Here is an 18,598-nt window from a genome sequence, read left to right as displayed (position 1 = left end):
CATCAAAAATTTCAGTCCTGCACGATTCTACCAAGAAATGTGAGTGTTCATTCAAACCGCTGTTTTTTGATATTTTGGGCCCTATTTAATAATGAATGTTTTGAATTTTCTCCAAAAGTAAAGTAGTTGCAAACTCATCCTTTTAGAAACTTGTTTGGGCTGTTGAGTGGAGTAAAAAAAGATCAAAAATTTCAATCCTGCATGATTCTACCAAGAAATGTGATTGTTCATTCAAAACACTGCTTTTTGCTATTGGGCTCTATTGAATAATGAATGTTTTGAATTTTCTCCAAAAGTAAAGTAGTTGCAAACTCATCCTTTTAGAAAATTGTTTGGGCTGTTGAGAGGAGTAAAAAAACATCAAAAATTTCAATCCTGCATGATTCTACCAAGAAATGTGATTGTTCATTCAAAACGCTGATTTTTGCTATTGGGCTCTATTGAATAATGAATGTTTTGAATTTTCTCCAAAAGTAAAGTAGTTGCAAACTCATCCTTTTAGAGTCTTGTTTGGGCTCATGAGAGGAGTAGAAAAACATCAAAAATTTCAGTCCTGCATGATTCTAAAAAAGAAATGTGAGTGTTCATTCAAACCGCTGGTTTTTGATATTTTGGGCCCTATTGAATAATGAATGCTTTGAATTTTCTCCAAAAGTAAAGTAGTTGCAAACTCATCCTTTTAGAAACTTGTTTGGGCTGTTGAGAGGAGTAAAAAAACATCAAAAATTTCAATCCTGCATGATTCTACCAAGAAATGTAATTGTTCATTCAAAACGCTGATTTTTGCTATTGGGCTATATTGAATAATGAATGTTTTGAATTTTCTCCAAAAGTAAAGCAGTTGCAAAGTCATCCTTTTAAAGTCTTGTTTGGGCTCATGAGAGGAGTAGAAAAACATCAAAAATTTCAGTCCTGCACGATTCTACCAAGAAATGTGAGTGTTCATTCAAACCGCTGATTTTTGATATTTTGGGCCCTATTGAATAATGAATGTTTTGAATTTTCTCCAAATGTAAAGTAGTTGCAAACTCATCCTTTTAGAAACTTGTTTGGGCTGTTGAGAGGAGTAAAAAACCATCAAAAATTTCAATCCTGCATGATTCTACCAAGAAATGTGATTCTTCATTCAAAACCTGATTTTTGCTATTGGGCTCTATTGAATAATGAATGTTTTGAATTTTCTCCAAAAGTAAAGTAGTTGCAAACTCATCCTTTTAGAGTCTTGTTTGGGCTCATGAGAGGAGTAGAAAAACATCAAAAATTTCAGTCCTGCACGATTCTACCAAGAAATGTGAGTGTTCAGTCAAACCGCTGGTTTTTGATATTTTGGGCCTTATTGAATAAAGAATGTTTTGAATTTTCTCCAAAAGTAAAGTAGTTGCAAACTCATCCTTTTAGAAACTTGTTTGGGCTGTTGAATGGAGTAAAAAAAGATCAAAAATTTCAATCCTGCATGATTCTACCAAGAAATGTGAGTGTTCATTCAAACCGCTGGTTGTTGATATTTTGGGCCCTATTGTATAATGAATGTTTTGAATTTTCTCCAAAAGTAAAGTAGTTGCAAACTCATCCTTTTAGAATCTTGCTTGGACTGTTGAGAGGAGTCAAAAACCATCAAAAATTTCAATCCTGCATGATTCTACCAAGAAATGTGATTCTTCATTCAAAATGCTGATTTTTGCTATTGGGCTCTGTTGAATAATGAATGTTTTGAATTTTCTCCAAAAGTAAAGTAGTTGCAAACTCATCCTTTTAGAGTCTTGTTTGGGCTCATGAGAGGAGTAGAAAAACATCAAAAATTTCAGTCCTGCACGATTCTACCAAGATATGTGAGTGTTCATTCAAACCGCTGGTTTTTGATATTTTGGGCCCTATTGAATAATGAATGTTTTGAATTTTCTCCAAAAGTAAAGTAGTTGCAAACTCATCCTTTTAGAAACTTGTTTGGGCTGTTGAGTGGAGTAAAAAAAGATCAAAAATTTAAATCCTGCATGATTCTACCAAGAAATGTGATTCTTCATTCAAAACACTGATTTTTGCTATTGGGCTCTATTGAATAATGAATGTTTTGAATTTTCTCCAAAAGTAAAGTAGTTGCAAACTCATCCTTTTAGAGTCTTGTTTGGGCTCATGAGAGGAGTAGAAAAACATCAAAAATTTCTGTCCTGCACGATTCTACCAAGAAATGTGAGTGTTCAGTCAAACCGCTGGTTTTTGATATTTTGGGCCTTGTTGAATAAAGAATGTTTTGAATTTTCTCCAAAAGTAAAGTAGTTGCAAACTCATCCTTTTAGAAACTTGTTTTGGCTGTTGAGAGGAGTAAAAAACCATCAAAAATTTCAATCCTGCATGATTCTATCAAGAAATGTGATTCTTCATTCAAAACCTAATTTTTGCTACTGGGCTCTATTGAATAATGAATGTTTTGAATTTTCTCCAAAAGTAAAGTAGTTGCAAACTCATCCTTTTAGAGTCTTGTTTGGGCTCATGAGAGGAGTAGAAAAACTTCAAAAATTTCAGTCTTGCACGATTCTACCAAGAAATGTGAGTGTTCAGTTAAACCGCTGGTTTTTGATATTTTGGGCCTTATTGAATAAAGAATGTTTTGAATTTTCTCCAAAAGTAAAGTAGTTGCAAACTCATCCTTTTAGAAACTTGTTTGGGCTGTTGAGTGGAGTAAAAAAAGATCAAAAATTTCAATCCTGCATGATTCTACCAAGAAATGTGAGTGTTCATTCAAACCGCTGGTTGTTGATATTTTGGGCCCTATTGTATAATGAATGTTTTGATTTTTCTCCAAAAGTAAAGTAGTTGCAAACTCATCCTTTTAGAATCGTGCTTGGACTGTTGAGAGGAGTCAAAAACCATCAAAAATTTCAATCCTGCATGATTCTACCAAGAAATGTGATTCTTCATTCAAAACGCTGATTTTTGCTATTGGGCTCTATTGAATAATGAATGTTTTGAATTTTCTCCAAAAGTAAAGTAGTTGCAAACTCATCCTTTTAGAGTCTTGTTTGGGCTCATGAGAGGAGTAGAAAAACATCAAAAATTTCTGTCCTGCACGATTCTACCAAGAAATGTGAGTGTTCAGTCAAACCGCTGGTTTTTGATATTTTGGGCCTTGTTGAATAAAGAATGTTTTGAATTTTCTCCAAAAGTAAAGTAGTTGCAAACTCATCCTTTTAGAAACTTGTTTGGGCTGTTGAGAGGAGTAAAAAACCATCAAAAATTTCAATCCTGCATGATTCTACCAAGAAATGTGATTCTTCATTCAAAACCTAATTTTTGCTATTGGGCTCTATTGAATAATGAATGTTTTGAATTTTCTCCAAAAGTAAAGTAGTTGCAAACTCATCCTTTTAGAGTCTTGTTTGGGCTCATGAGAGGAGTAGAAAAACATCAAAAATTCAGTCCTGCACGATTCTACCAAGAAAGGTGAGTGTTCATTCAAACTGCTGGTTTTTGATATTTTGGGCCCTATTGAATAATGAATGCTTTGAATTTTCTCCAAAAGTAAAGTAGTTGCAAACTCATCCTTTTAGAAACTTGTTTGGGCTGTTGAGAGGAGTAAAAAACCATCAAAAATTTCAATCCTGCATGATTCTACCAAGAAATGTGATTCTTCATTCAAAACCTGATTTTTGCTATTGGGCTCTATTGAATAATGAATGTTTTGAATTTTCTCCAAAAGTAAAGTAGTTGTAAACTCATCCTTTTAGAGTCTTGTTTGGGCTCATGAGCGGAGTAGAAAAACATCAAAAATTTCAGTCCTGCACGATTCTACCAAGAAATGTGAGTGTTCATTCAAACCGCTGTTTTTTGATATTTTGGGCCCTATTTAATAATGAATGTTTTGAATTTTCTCCAAAAGTAAAGTAGTTGCAAACTCATCCTTTTAGAAACTTGTTTGGGCTGTTGAGTGGAGTAAAAAAAGATCAAAAATTTCAATCCTGCATGATTCTACCAAGAAATGTGATTGTTCATTCAAAACACTGCTTTTTGCTATTGGGCTCTATTGAATAATGAATGTTTTGAATTTTCTCCAAAAGTAAAGTAGTTGCAAACTCATCCTTTTAGAAAATTGTTTGGGCTGTTGAGAGGAGTAAAAAAACATCAAAAATTTCAATCCTGCATGATTCTACCAAGAAATGTGATTGTTCATTCAAAACGCTGATTTTTGCTATTGGGCTCTATTGAATAATGAATGTTTTGAATTTTCTCCAAAAGTAAAGTAGTTGCAAACTCATCCTTTTAGAGTCTTGTTTGGGCTCATGAGAGGAGTAGAAAAACATCAAAAATTTCAGTCCTGCATGATTCTAAAAAAGAAATGTGAGTGTTCATTCAAACCGCTGGTTTTTGATATTTTGGGCCCTATTGAATAATGAATGCTTTGAATTTTCTCCAAAAGTAAAGTAGTTGCAAACTCATCCTTTTAGAAACTTGTTTGGGCTGTTGAGAGGAGTAAAAAAACATCAAAAATTTCAATCCTGCATGATTCTACCAAGAAATGTAATTGTTCATTCAAAACGCTGATTTTTGCTATTGGGCTATATTGAATAATGAATGTTTTGAATTTTCTCCAAAAGTAAAGCAGTTGCAAAGTCATCCTTTTAAAGTCTTGTTTGGGCTCATGAGAGGAGTAGAAAAACATCAAAAATTTCAGTCCTGCACGATTCTACCAAGAAATGTGAGTGTTCATTCAAACCGCTGATTTTTGATATTTTGGGCCCTATTGAATAATGAATGTTTTGAATTTTCTCCAAATGTAAAGTAGTTGCAAACTCATCCTTTTAGAAACTTGTTTGGGCTGTTGAGAGGAGTAAAAAAACATCAAAAATTTCAATCCTGCATGATTCTACCAAGAAATGTGATTCTTCATTCAAAACCTGATTTTTGCTATTGGGCTCTATTGAATAATGAATGTTTTGATTTTTCTCCAAAAGTAAAGTAGTTGCAAACTCATCCTTTTAGAGTCTTGTTTGGGCTCATGAGAGGAGTAGAAAAACATCAAAAATTTCAGTCCTGCACGATTCTACCAAGAAATGTGAGTGTCTATTCAAACCGCTGGTTTTTGATATTTTGGGCCCTATTGAATAATGAATGTTTTGAATTTTCTCCAAAAGTAAAGTAGTTGCAAACTCATCCTTTTAGAAACTTGTTTGGGCTGTTGAGAGGAGTAAAAAACCATCAAAAATTTCAATCCTGCATGATTCTACCAAGAAATGTGATTCTTCATTCAAAACCTAATTTTTGCTATTGGGCTCTATTGAATAATGAATGTTTTGAATTTTCTCCAAAAGTAAAGTAGTTGCAAACTCATCCTTTTAGAGTCTTGTTTGGGCTCATGAGAGGAGTAGAAAAACATCAAAAATTTCAGTCCTGCACGATTCTACCAAGAAATGTGAGTGTTCAGTCAAACCGCTGGTTTTTGATATTTTGGGCCTTATTGAATAAAGAATGTTTTGAATTTTCTCCAAAAGTAAAGTAGTTGCAAACTCATCCTTTTAGAAACTTGTTTGGGCTGTTGAGTGGAGTAAAAAAAGATCAAAAATTTCAATCCTGCATGATTCTACCAAGAAATGTGAGTGTTCATTCAAACCGCTGATTGTTGATATTTTGGGCCCTATTGTATAATGAATGTTTTGAATTTTCTCCAAAAGTAAAGTGGTTGCAAACTCATCCTTTTAGAATCTTGCTTGGACTGTTGAGAGGAGTCAAAAACCATCAAAAATTTCAATCCTGCATGATTCTACCAAGAAATGTGATTCTTCATTCAAAACGCTGATTTTTGCTATTGGGCTCTATTGAATAATGAATGTTTTGAATTTTCTCCAAAAGTAAAGTAGTTGCAAACTCATACTTTTAGAGTCTTGTTTGGGCTCATGAGAGGAGTAGAAAAACATTAAAAATTTCAGTCCTGCACGATTCTACCAAGAAAGGTGAGTGTTCATTCAAACCGCTGGTTTTTGATATTTTGGGCCCTATTGAATAATGAATGCTTTGAATTTTCTCCAAAAGTAAAGTAGTTGCAAACTCATCCTTTTAGAAACTTGTTTGGGCTGTTGAGAGGAGTAAAAAACCATCAAAAATTTCAATCCTGCATGATTCTACCAAGAAATGTGATTCTTCATTCAAAACCTGATTTTTGCTATTGGGCTCTATTGAATAATGAATGTTTTGAATTTTCTCCAAAAGTAAAGCAGTTGCAAAGTCATCCTTTTAAAGTCTTGTTTGGGCTCATGAGAGGAGTAGAAAAACATCAAAAATTTCAGTCCTGCACGATTCTACCAAGAAATGTGAGTGTTCATTCAAACCGCTGATTTTTGATATTTTGGGCCCTATTGAATAATGAATGTTTTGAATTTTCTCCAAATGTAAAGTAGTTGCAAACTCATCCTTTTAGAAACTTGTTTGGGCTGTTGAGAGGAGTAAAAAAACATCAAAAATTTCAATCCTGCATGATTCTACCAAGAAATGTGATTCTTCATTCAAAACCTGATTTTTGCTATTGGGCTCTATTGAATAATGAATGTTTTGATTTTTCTCCAAAAGTAAAGTAGTTGCAAACTCATCCTTTTAGAGTTTTGTTTGGGCTCATGAGAGGAGTAGAAAAACATCAAAAATTTCAGTCCTGCACGATTCTACCAAGAAATGTGAGTGTTTATTCAAACCGCTGGTTTTTGATATTTTGAGCCCTATTGAATAATGAATGTTTTGAATTTACTCCAAAAGTAAAGTAGTTGCAAACTCATCCTTTTAGAAACTTGTTTGGGCTGTTGTGTGGAGTAAAAAAAGATCAAAAATTTCAATCCTGCATGATTCTACCAAGAAATGTGATTGTTCATTCAAAACACTGCTTTTTGCTATTGGGCTCTATTGAATAATGAATGTTTTGAATTTTCTCCAAAAGTAAAGTAGTTGCAAACTCATCCTTTTAGAAACTTGTTTGGGCTGTTGAGAGGAGTAAAAAACATCAAAAATTTCAATCCTGCATGATTCTACCAAGAAATGTGATTGTTCATTCAAAACGCTGATTTTTGCTATTGGGCTCTATTGAATAATGAATGTTTTAAATTTTCTCCAAAAGTAAAGTAGTTGCAAACTCATCCTTTTAGAGTCTTGTTTGGGCTCATGAGAGGAGTAGAAAAACATCAAAAATTTCAGTCCTGCACGATTCTACCAAGAAATGTGAGTGTTCATTCAAACCGCTGGTTTTTGATATTTTGGGCCCTATTGAATAATGAATGCTTTGAATTTTCTCCAAAAGTAAAGTAGTTGCAAACTCATCCTTTTAGAAACTTGTTTGGGCTGTTGAGAGGAGTAAAAAAACATCAAAAATTTCAATCCTGCATGATTCTACCAAGAAATGTGATTGTTCATTCAAAACGCTGATTTTTGCTATTGAGCTATATTGAATAATGAATGTTTTGAATTTTCTCCAAAAGTAAAGCAGTTGCAAAGTCATCCTTTTAAAGTCTTGTTTGGGCTCATGAGAGGAGTAGAAAAACATCAAAAATTTCAGTCCTGCACGATTCTACCAAGAAATGTGAGTGTTCATTCAAACCGCTGATTTTTGATATTTTGGGCCCTATTGAATAATGAATGTTTTGAATTTTCTCCAAATGTAAAGTAGTTGCAAACTCATCCTTTTAGAAACTTGTTTGGGCTGTTGAGAGGAGTAAAAAAACATCAAAAATTTCAATCCTGCATGATTCTACCAAGAAATGTGATTCTTCATTCAAAACCTGATTTTTGCTATTGGGCTCTATTGAATAATGAATGTTTTGATTTTTCTCCAAAAGTAAAGTAGTTGCAAACTCATCCTTTTAGAGTCTTGTTTGGGCTCATGAGAGGAGTAGAAAAACATCAAAAATTTCAGTCCTGCACGATTCTACCAAGAAATGTGAGTGTTTATTCAAACCGCTGGTTTTTGATATTTTGGGCCCTATTGAAAAATGAATGTTTTGAATTTTCTCCAAAAGTAAAGTAGTTGCAAACTCATCCTTTTAGAAACTTGTTTGGGCTGTTGAGAGGAGTAAAAAAACATCAAAAATTTCAATCCTGCATGATTCTACCAAGAAATGTGATTCTTCATTCAAAACCTAATTTTTGCTATTGGGCTCTATTGAATAATGAATGTTTTGAATTTTCTCCAAAAGTAAAGTAGTTGCAAACTCATCCTTTTAGAGTCTTGTTTGGGCTCATGAGAGGAGTAGAAAAACATCAAAAATTTCAGTCCTGCACGATTCTACCAAGAAATGTGAGTGTTCAGTCAAACCGCTGGTTTTTGATATTTTGGGCCTTATTGAATAAAGAATGTTTTGAATTTTCTCCAAAAGTAAAGTAGTTGCAAACTCATCCTTTTAGAAACTTGTTTGGGCTGTTGAGTGGAGTAAAAAAAGATCAAAAATTTCAATCCTGCATGATTCTACCAAGAAATGTGAGTGTTCATTCAAACCGCTGGTTGTTGATATTTTGGGCCCTATTGTATAATGAATGTTTTGAATTTTCTCCAAAAGTAAAGTAGTTGCAAACTCATCCTTTTAGAATCTTGCTTGGACTGTTGAGAGGAGTCAAAAACCATCAAAAATTTCAATCCTGCATGATTCTACCAAGAAATGTGATTCTTCATTCAAAACGCTGATTTTTGCTATTGGGCTCTATTGAATAATGAATGTTTTGAATTTTCTCCAAAAGTAAAGTAGTTGCAAACTCATACTTTTAGAGACTTGTTTGGGCTCATGAGAGTAGTAGAAAAACATCAAAAATTTCTGTCCTGCACGTTTCTACCAAGAAATGTGAGTGTTCAGTCAAACCGCTGGCTTTTGATATTTTGGGCCTTGTTGAATAAAGAATGTTTTGAATTTTCTCCAAAAGTAAAGTAGTTGCAAACTCATCCTTTTAGAAACTTGTTTGGGCTGTTGAGTGGAGTAAAAAACCATAAAAAATTTCAATCCTGCATGATTCTACCAAGAAATGTGATTCTTCATTCAAAACCTAATTTTTGCTATTGGGCTCTATTGAATAATGAATGTTTTAAATTTTCTCCAAAAGTAAAGTAGTTGCAAACTCATCCTTTTAGAGTCTTGTTTGGGCTCATGAGAGGAGTAGAAAAACATCAAAAATTTCAGTCCTGCATGATTCTACCAAGAAATGTGAGTGTTCAGTCAAACCGCTGGTTTTTGATATTTTGGGCCTTATTGAATAAAGAATGTTTTGAATTTTCTCCAAAAGTAAAGTAGTTGCAAACTCATCCTTTTAGAAACTTGTTTGGGCTGTTGAGAGGAGTAAAAAACCATCAAAAATTTCAATCCTGCATGATTCTACCAAGAAATGTGATTCTTCATTCAAAACCTAATTTTTGCTATTGGGCTCTATTGAATAATGAACGTTTTGAATTTTCTCCAAAAGTAAAGTAGTTGCAAACTCATCCTTTTAGAGTCTTGTTTGTGCTCATGAGAGGAGTAGAAAAACATCAAAAATTTCAGTCCTGCACGATTCTACCAAGAAATGTGAGTGTTCATTCAAACCGCTGGTTTTTGATATTTTGGGCCCTATTGAATAATGAATGTTTTGAATTTTCTCCAAATGTAAAGTAGTTGCAAACTCATCCTTTTAGAAACTTGTTTGGGCTGTTGAGAGGATTAAAAAACCATCAAAAATTTCAATCCTGCATGATTCTACCAAGAAATGTGATTCTTCATTCAAAATCTAATTTTTGCTATTGGGCTCTATTGAATAATGAATGTTTTGAATTTTCTCCAAAAGTAAAGTAGTTGCAAACTCATCCTTTTAGAGTCTTGTTTGGGCTCATGAGAGGAGTAGAAAAACATCAAAAATTTCAGTCCTGCACGATTCTACCAAGAAATGTGAGTGTTCAGTCAAACCGCTGGTTTTTGATATTTTGGGCCTTATTGAATAAAGAATGTTTTGAATTTTCTCCAAAAGTAAAGTAGTTGCAAACTCATCCTTTTAGAAACTTGTTTGGGCTGTTGAGTGGAGTAAAAAAAGATCAAAAATTTCAATCCTGCATGATTCTACCAAGACATGTGAGTGTTCATTCAAACCGCTGGTTGTTGATATTTTGGGCCCTATTGTATAATGAATGTTTTGAATTTTCTCCAAAAGTAAAGTAGTTGCAAACTCATCCTTTTAGAATCTTGCTTGGACTGTTGAGAGGAGTCAAAAACCATCAAAAATTTCAATCCTGCATGATTCTACCAAGAAATGTGATTCTTCATTCAAAACGCTGATTTTTGCTATTGGGCCCTATTGAATAATGAATGTTTTGAATTTTCTCCAAAAGTAAAGTAGTTGCAAACTCATACTTTTAGAGACTTGTTTGGGCTCATGAGAGTAGTAGAAAAACATCAAAAATTTCTGTCCTGCACGATTCTACCAAGAAATGTGAGTGTTCAGTCAAACCGCTGGCTTTTGATATTTTGGGCCTTGTTGAATAAAGAATGTTTTGAATTTTCTCCAAAAGTAAAGTAGTTGCAAACTCATCCTTTTAGAAACTTGTTTGGGCTGTTGAGTGGAGTAAAAAACCATAAAAAATTTCAATCCTGCATGATTCTACCAAGAAATGTGATTCTTCATTCAAAACCTAATTTTTGCTATTGGGCTCTATTGAATAATGAATGTTTTAAATTTTCTCCAAAAGTAAAGTAGTTGCAAACTAGAGTCTTGTTTAGAGTCTTGTTTGGGCTCATGAGAGGAGTAGAAAAACATCAAAAATTTCAGTCCTGCATGATTCTACCAAGAAATGTGAGTGTTCAGTCAAACCGCTGGTTTTTGATATTTTGGGCCTTATTGAATAAAGAATGTTTTGAATTTTCTCCAAAAGTAAAGTAGTTGCAAACTCATCCTTTTAGAAACTTGTTTGGGCTGTTGAGAGGAGTAAAAAACCATCAAAAATTTCAATCCTGCATGATTCTACCAAGAAATGTGATTCTTCATTCAAAACCTAATTTTTGCTATTGGGCTCTATTGAATAATGAACGTTTTGAATTTTCTCCAAAAGTAAAGTAGTTGCAAACTCATCCTTTTAGAGTCTTGTTTGGGCTCATGAGAGGAGGAGAAAAACATCAAAAATTTCAGTCCTGCACGATTCTACCAAGAAATGTGAGTGTTCATTCAAACCGCTGGTTTTTGATATTTTGGGCCCTATTGAATAATGAATGTTTTTGAATTTTCTCCAAATGTAAAGTAGTTGCAAACTCATCCTGTTAGAAACTTGTTTGGGCTGTTGAGAGGAGTAAAAAACCATCAAAAATTTAAATCCTGCATGATTCTACCAAGAAATGTGATTCTTCATTCAAAACCTGATTTTTGCTATTGGGCTCTATTGAATAATGAATGTTTTGAATTTTCTCCAAAAGTAAAGTAGTTGCAAACTCAACCTTTTAGAGTCTTGTTTGGGCTCATGAGAGGAGTAGAAAAACATCAAAAATTTCAGTCCTGCACGATTCTACCAAGAAATGTGAGTGTTCATTCAAACCGCTGGTTTTTGATATTTTGGGCCCTATTGAATAATGAATGTTTTGAATATTCTCCAAAAGTAAAGTAGTTGCAAACTCATCCTTTTAGAAACTTGTTTGGGCTGTTGAGAGTAGTAAAAAAACATCAAAAATTTCAATCCTGCATGATTCTACCAAGAAATGTGATTGTTCATTCAAAACACTGCTTTTTGCTATTGGGCTCTACTGAATAATGAATGTTTTGAATTTTCTCCATAAGTAAAGTATTTGCAAACTCATCCTTTTAGAAACTTGTTTGGGCTGTTGAGTGTAGTAAAAAAACATCAAAAATTTCAATCCTGCATGATTCTACCAAGAAATGTGATTGTTCATTCAAAACGCTGATTTTTGCTATTGGGCTCTATTGAATAATGAATGTTTTGAATTTTCTCCAAAAGTAAAGTAGTTGCAAACTCATCCTTTTAGAGTCTTGTTTGGGCTTATGAAAGGAGTAGAAAAACATCAAAAATTTCAGTCCTGCACGATTCTACCAAGAAATGTGAGTGTTCATTCAAACAGCTGGTTTTTGATATTTTGGGCCCTATTGAATAATGAATGTTTTGAATTTTCTCCAAAAGTAAAGTAGTTGCAAACTCATCCTTTTAGAAACTTGTTTGGGCTGTTGAGTGGAGTAAAAAAAGATCAAAAATTTCAATCCTGCATGATTCTACCAAGAAATGTGAGTGTTCATTCAAACCGCTGGTTTTTGATATTTTGGGCCCTATTGAATAATGAATGCTTTGAATTTTCTCCAAAAGTAAAGTAGTTGCAAACTCATCCTTTTAGAAACTTGTTTGGACTGTTGAGAGGAGTAAAAAAACATCAAAAATTTCAATCCTGCATGATTCTACCAAGAAATGTGATTCTTCATTCAAAACCTAATTTTTGCTATTGGGCTCTATTGAATAATGAATGTTTTGAATTTTCTCCAAAAGTAAAGTAGTTGCAAACTCATCCTTTTAGAGTCTTGTTTGGGCTCATGAGAGGAGTAGAAAAACATCAAAAATTTCAGTCCTGCACGATTCTACCAAGAAATGTGAGTGTTCAGTCAAACCGCTGGTTTTTGATATTTTGGGCCTTATTGAATAAAGAATGTTTTGAATTTTCTCCAAAAGTAAAGTAGTTGCAAACTCATCCTTTTAGAAACTTGTTTGGGCTGTTGAGAGGAGTAAAAAAACATCAAAAATTTCAATCCTGCATGATTCTACCAAGAAATGTGAGTGTTCATTCAAACCGCTGGTTGTTGATATTTTGGGCCCTATGGTATAATGAATGTTTTGAATTTTCTCCAAAAGTAAAGTAGTTGCAAACTCATCCTTTTAGAATCTTGCTTGGACTGTTGAGAGGAGTCAAAAACCATCAAAAATTTCAATCCTGCATGATTCTACCAAGAAATGTGATTCTTCATTCAAAACGCTGATTTTTGCTATTGGGCTCTATTGAATAATGAATGTTTTGAATTTTCTCCAAAAGTAAAGTAGTTGCAAACTCATACTTTTAGAGACTTGTTTGGGCTCATGAGAGTAGTAGAAAAACATCAAAAATTTCTGTCCTGCACGATTCTACCAAGAAATGTGAGTGTTCAGTCAAACCGCTGGCTTTTGATATTTTGGGCCTTGTTGAATAAAGAATGTTTTGAATTTTCTCCAAAAGTAAAGTAGTTGCAAACTCATCCTTTTAGAAACTTGTTTGGGCTGTTGAGTGGAGTAAAAAACCATAAAAAATTTCAATCCTGCATGATTCTACCAAGAAATGTGATTCTTCATTCAAAACCTAATTTTTGCTATTGGGCTCTATTGAATAATGAATGTTTTAAATTTTCTCCAAAAGTAAAGTAGTTGCAAACTCATCCTTTTAGAGTCTTGTTTGGGCTCATGAGAGGAGTAGAAAAACATCAAAAATTTCAGTCCTGCATGATTCTACCAAGAAATGTGAGTGTTCAGTCAAACCGCTGGTTTTTGATATTTTGGGCCTTATTGAATAAAGAATGTTTTGAATTTTCTCCAAAAGTAAAGTAGTTGCAAACTCATCCTTTTAGAAACTTGTTTGGGCTGTTGAGAGGAGTAAAAAACCATCAAAAATTTCAATCCTGCATGATTCTACCAAGAAATGTGATTCTTCATTCAAAACCTAATTTTTGCTATTGGGCTCTATTGAATAATGAACGTTTTGAATTTTCTCCAAAAGTAAAGTAGTTGCAAACTCATCCTTTTAGAGTCTTGTTTGGGCTCATGAGAGGAGTAGAAAAACATCAAAAATTTCAGTCCTGCACGATTCTACCAAGAAATGTGAGTGTTCATTCAAACCGCTGGTTTTTGATATTTTGGGCCCTATTGAATAATGAATGTTTTGAATTTTCTCCAAATGTAAAGTAGTTGCAAACTCATCCTTTTAGAAACTTGTTTGGGCTGTTGAGAGGAGTAAAAAACCATCAAAAATTTCAATCCTGCATGATTCTACCAAGAAATGTGATTCTTCATTCAAAACCTAATTTTTGCTATTGGGCTCTATTGAATAATGAATGTTTTGAATTTTCTCCAAAAGTAAAGTAGTTGCAAACTCATCCTTTTAGAGTCTTGTTTGGGCTCATGAGAGGAGTAGAAAAACATCAAAAATTTCAGTCCTGCACGATTCTACCAAGAAATGTGAGTGTTCAGTCAAACCGCTGGTTTTTGATATTTTGGGCCTTATTGAATAAAGAATGTTTTGAATTTTCTCCAAAAGTAAAGTAGTTGCAAACTCATCCTTTTAGAAACTTGTTTGGGCTGTTGAGTGGAGTAAAAAAAGATCAAAAATTTCAATCCTGCATGATTCTACCAAGACATGTGAGTGTTCATTCAAACCGCTGGTTGTTGATATTTTGGGCCCTATTGTATAATGAATGTTTTGAATTTTCTCCAAAAGTAAAGTAGTTGCAAACTCATCCTTTTAGAATCTTGCTTGGACTGTTGAGAGGAGTCAAAAACCATCAAAAATTTCAATCCTGCATGATTCTACCAAGAAATGTGATTCTTCATTCAAAACGCTGATTTTTGCTATTGGGCTCTATTGAATAATGAATGTTTTGAATTTTCTCCAAAAGTAAAGTAGTTGCAAACTCATCCTTTTAGAGTCTTGTTTGGGCTCATGAGAGGAGTAGAAAAACATCAAAAATTTCTGTCCTGCACGATTCTACCAAGAAATGTGAGTGTTCAGTCAAACCGCTGGCTTTTGATATTTTGGGCCTTGTTGAATAAAGAATGTTTTGAATTTTCTCCAAAAGTAAAGTAGTTGCAAACTCATCCTTTTAGAAACTTGTTTGGGCTGTTGAGTGGAGTAAAAAACCATCAAAAATTTCAATCCTGCATGATTCTACCAAGAAATGTGATTCTTCATTCAAAACGCTGATTTTTGCTATTGGGCTCTATTGAATAATGAATGTTTTGAATTTTCTCCAAAAGTAAAGTAGTTGCAAACTCATCCTTTAAGAGTCTTGTTTGGGCTCATGAGAAGAGTAGAAAAACATCAAAAATTTCTGTCCTGCACGATTCTACCAAGAAATGTGAGTGTTCAGTCAAACCGCTGGTTTTTGATATTTTGGGCCTTGTTGAATAAAGAATGTTTTGAATTTTCTCCAAAAGTAAAGTAGTTGCAAACTCATCCTTTTAGAAACTTGTTTGGGCTGTTGAGAGGAGTAAAAAACCATCAAAAATTTCAATCCTGTATGATTCTACCAAGAAATGTGATTCTTCATTCAAAACCTAATTTTTGCTATTGGGCTCTATTGAATAATGAATGTTTTGAATTTTCTCCAAAAGTAAAGTAGTTGCAAACTCATCCTTTTAGAGTCTTGTTTGGGCTCATGAGAGGAGAAGAATAACATCAAAAATTTCAGTCCTGCACGATTCTACCAAGAAATGTGAGTGTTCAGTCAAACCGCTGGTTTTTGATATTTTGGGCCTTATTGAATAAAGAATGTTTTGAATTTTCTCCAAAAGTAAAGTAGTTGCAAACTCATCCTTTTAGAAACTTGTTTGGGCTGTTGAGAGGAGTAAAAAAACATCAAAAATTTCAATCCTGCATGATTCTACCAAGAAATGTGATTCTTCATTCAAAACCTAATTTTTGCTATTGGGCTCTATTGAATAATGAATGTTTTGAATTTTCTCCAAAAGTAAAGTAGTTGCAAACTCATCCTTTTAGAGTCTTGTTTGGGCTCATGAGAGGAGTAGAAAAACATCAAAAATTTCAGTCCTGCACGATTCTACCAAGAAATGTGAGTGTTCAGTCAAACCGCTGGTTTTTGATATTTTGGGCCTTATTGAATAAAGAATGTTTTGAATTTTCTCCAAAAGTAAAGTAGTTGCAAACTCATCCTTTTAGAAACTTGTTTGGGCTGTTGAATGGAGTAAAAAAAGATCAAAAATTTCAATCCTGCATGATTCTACCAAGAAATGTGAGTGTTCATTCAAACCGCTGGTTGTTGATATTTTGGGCCCTATTGTATAATGAATGTTTTGAATTTTCTCCAAAAGTAAAGTAGTTGCAAACTCATCCTTTTAGAATCTTGCTTGGACTGTTGAGAGGAGTCAAAAACCATCAAAAATTTCAATCCTGCATGATTCTACCAAGAAATGTGATTCTTCATTCAAAACGCTGATTTTTGCTATTGGGCTCTATTGAATAATGAATGTTTTGAATTTTCTCCAAAAGTAAAGTAGTTGCAAACTCATACTTTTAGAGACTTGTTTGGGCTCATGAGAGTAGTAGAAAAACATCAAAAATTTCTGTCCTGCACGATTCTACCAAGAAATGTGAGTGTTCAGTCAAACCGCTGGCTTTTGATATTTTGGGCCTTGTTGAATAAAGAATGTTTTGAATTTTCTCCAAAAGTAAAGTAGTTGCAAACTCATCCTTTTAGAAACTTGTTTGGGCTGTTGAGTGGAGTAAAAAACCATAAAAAATTTCAATCCTGCATGATTCTACCAAGAAATGTGATTCTTCATTCAAAACCTAATTTTTGCTATTGGGCTCTATTGAATAATGAATGTTTTAAATTTTCTCCAAAAGTAAAGTAGTTGCAAACTCATCCTTTTAGAGTCTTGTTTGGGCTCATGAGAGGAGTAGAAAAACATCAAAAATTTCAGTCCTGCATGATTCTACCAAGAAATGTGAGTGTTCAGTCAAACCGCTGGTTTTTGATATTTTGGGCCTTATTGAATAAAGAATGTTTTGAATTTTCTCCAAAAGTAAAGTAGTTGCAAACTCATCCTTTTAGAAACTTGTTTGGGCTGTTGAGAGGAGTAAAAAACCATCAAAAATTTCAATCCTGCATGATTCTACCAAGAAATGTGATTCTTCATTCAAAACCTAATTTTTGCTATTGGGCTCTATTGAATAATGAACGTTTTGAATTTTCTCCAAAAGTAAAGTAGTTGCAAACTCATCCTTTTAGAGTCTTGTTTGGGCTCATGAGAGGAGTAGAAAAACATCAAAAATTTCAGTCCTGCACGATTCTACCAAGAAATGTGAGTGTTCATTCAAACCGCTGGTTTTTGATATTTTGGGCCCTATTGAATAATGAATGTTTTGAATTTTCTCCAAATGTAAAGTAGTTGCAAACTCATCCTTTTAGAAACTTGTTTGGGCTGTTGAGAGGAGTAAAAAACCATCAAAAATTTCAATCCTGCATGATTCTACCAAGAAATGTGATTCTTCATTCAAAACCTAATTTTTGCTATTGGGCTCTATTGAATAATGAATGTTTTGAATTTTCTCCAAAAGTAAAGTAGTTGCAAACTCATCCTTTTAGAGTCTTGTTTGGGCTCATGAGAGGAGTAGAAAAACATCAAAAATTTCAGTCCTGCACGATTCTACCAAGAAATGTGAGTGTTCAGTCAAACCGCTGGTTTTTGATATTTTGGGCCTTATTGAATAAAGAATGTTTTGAATTTTCTCCAAAAGTAAAGTAGTTGCAAACTCATCCTTTTAGAAACTTGTTTGGGCTGTTGAGTGGAGTAAAAAAAGATCAAAAATTTCAATCCTGCATGATTCTACCAAGACATGTGAGTGTTCATTCAAACCGCTGGTTGTTGATATTTTGGGCCCTATTGTATAATGAATGTTTTGAATTTTCTCCAAAAGTAAAGTAGGTGCAAACTCATCCTTTTAGAATCTTGCTTGGACTGTTGAGAGGAGTCAAAAACCATCAAAAATTTCAATCCTGCATGATTCTACCAAGAAATGTGATTCTTCATTCAAAACGCTGATTTTTGCTATTGGGCTCTATTGAATAATGAATGTTTTGAATTTTCTCCAAAAGTAAAGTAGTTGCAAACTCATCCTTTTAGAGTCTTGTTTGGGCTCATGAGAGGAGTAGAAAAACATCAAAAATTTCTGTCCTGCACGATTCTACCAAGAAATGTGAGTGTTCAGTCAAACCGCTGGCTTTTGATATTTTGGGCCTTGTTGAATAAAGAATGTTTTGAATTTTCTCCAAAAGTAAAGTAGTTGCAAACTCATCCTTTTAGAAACTTGTTTGGGCTGTTGAGTGGAGTAAAAAACCATAAAAAATTTCAATCCTGCATGATTCTACCAAGAAATGTGATTCTTCATTCAAAACCTAATTTTTGCTATTGGGCTCTATTGAATAATGAATGTTTTGAATTTTCTCCAAAAGTAAAGTAGTTGCAAACTCATCCTTTTAGAGTCTTGTTTGGGCTCATGAGAGGAGTAGAAAAACATCAAAAATTTCAGTCCTGCATGATTCTACCAAGAAATGTGAGTGTTCAGTCAAACCGCTGGTTTTTGATATTTTGGGCCTTATTGAATAAAGAATGTTTTGAATTTTCTCCAAAAGTAAAGTAGTTGCAAACTCATCCTTTTAGAAACTAGTTTGGGCTGTTGAGAGGAGTAAAAAACCATCAAAAATTTCAATCCTGCATGATTCTACCAAGAAATGTGATTCTTCATTCAAAACCTAATTTTTGCTATTGGGCTCTATTGAATAATGAACGTTTTGAATTTTCTCCAAAAGTAAAGTATTTGCAAACTCATCCTTTTAGAGTCTTGTTTGGGCTTATGAGAGGAGTAGAAAA

Source organism: Dendrobates tinctorius, unplaced genomic scaffold, assembly GCF_039654945.1.
Source record: "Dendrobates tinctorius isolate UK_male_01 unplaced genomic scaffold, ASM3965494v1 ptg000229l, whole genome shotgun sequence".
NCBI classification, from domain to species: domain Eukaryota; kingdom Metazoa; phylum Chordata; class Amphibia; order Anura; family Dendrobatidae; genus Dendrobates; species Dendrobates tinctorius.
The sequence above is the reverse complement of the archived record's forward strand: the minus strand, read 5'-3'. Positions refer to the sequence as shown.